The 1,140-nt window shown below is 42.6% G+C and overlaps 2 protein-coding genes across 2 annotated transcripts in view; both read left to right on the top strand.

The window, feature by feature from the left end:
• LOC117943360 (nuclear factor 7, brain-like) overlaps positions 1-1,140 on the top strand; it is a 16,057-nt gene that overhangs the window by 380 nt on the left and 14,537 nt on the right. The gene's annotated exons all lie outside the window — the stretch shown is intronic.
• LOC117943095 (nuclear factor 7, brain-like) overlaps positions 1-1,140 on the top strand; it is a 214,395-nt gene that overhangs the window by 204,111 nt on the left and 9,144 nt on the right. The gene's annotated exons all lie outside the window — the stretch shown is intronic.

The raw sequence follows: 1,140 nt of genomic DNA, 5'->3' as shown, positions 1-1,140 counted from the left end.
AGGGTGTTGACAGATTTAAGACCCCCAGCTTCCTCAGCGTCACACACACACACACACACACACACACACACACACACTGAAGTAGCCTATACGATGCTAACGAGAGACTTCTTTAATATATATATATAATATATATAATATATATATAATATATATAACATAGGCTAATTACTGCTAACTAACATGCAGTGCAATATTTATTTATTATCAGAATCAGAATCAGCTTTTATTCGCCAGGTATGAGGACACATACGAGGAATATGTCTACGGAGCATCGTTACTCACACTGTGCTCACACACACATATCAACCAAAACAGAAATATACACACTAATATATACACAATACTCAACAACAACATACTCTAAACAGAAACAATATAGAGGCATGAGTGCAATGAAGAGATCAATAAAATTATTTAAATGTGCGTAGTGCAAGGGTGCTGGGATAAAATAGTATTATGTTATTATATTACAATATGAACATATGAACATATGAACAGTTCTTAAAATAGGAAATGAGAATAATGAATAAATAAAATATAATAAGTGAGATGTGAGAGTGGGAATGATACAGGTGCTGTAGAGACCGTGGGACCGGGTTATGGACCAGACCTGGACCAGGAGTCAGCTGTTCATCAGAGAGGTGGCTTGTGGGTAGAAACTGATCCTGAGTCTGCTGGTTTTGGCCTACAGGGCTCTGTAGCGCCCCCCAGAGGGGAGAACCTGGACCAGGTTGTGTCCGGGGTGAGATGGGTCTGCAGTGATGGTTCCTGTGAGGTGAATGGTGTTCTGAGCTAACGTTAGCATAGCATCAACCAGTGATTCCCATCTTGTGTTATTGTTCATAATGAGAAAACTTTATTATTTTATGGATTTTACTATTTTTCAGTGTGACGGTTATGTCGTTAACCGTTTAATCGGAGCATGAGACTCACATCTGGTGGAGACACTCACGTCAATCTGCTTCCTGTTTACAACGCCACGCACATGCCCAGTGTGTGCCATGCGTCATGTGACCTGTGATGTCAGAGTGGGTTTGAGCACGGCAGAGAGACACGAGGAGTTACTGCTGTGTGATTCATGCAACCGTAGCCGTGGAGACGCCGGACTGCTTCACCGGGGGGGGGGGGGGGGGGGGG

This window comes from Etheostoma cragini, chromosome 4 (assembly GCF_013103735.1).
Source record: "Etheostoma cragini isolate CJK2018 chromosome 4, CSU_Ecrag_1.0, whole genome shotgun sequence".
In the NCBI taxonomy this organism is placed as follows: Eukaryota; Metazoa; Chordata; class Actinopteri; order Perciformes; family Percidae; genus Etheostoma; species Etheostoma cragini.
The sequence above is the reverse complement of the archived record's forward strand: the minus strand, read 5'-3'. Positions and strand labels throughout refer to the sequence as shown.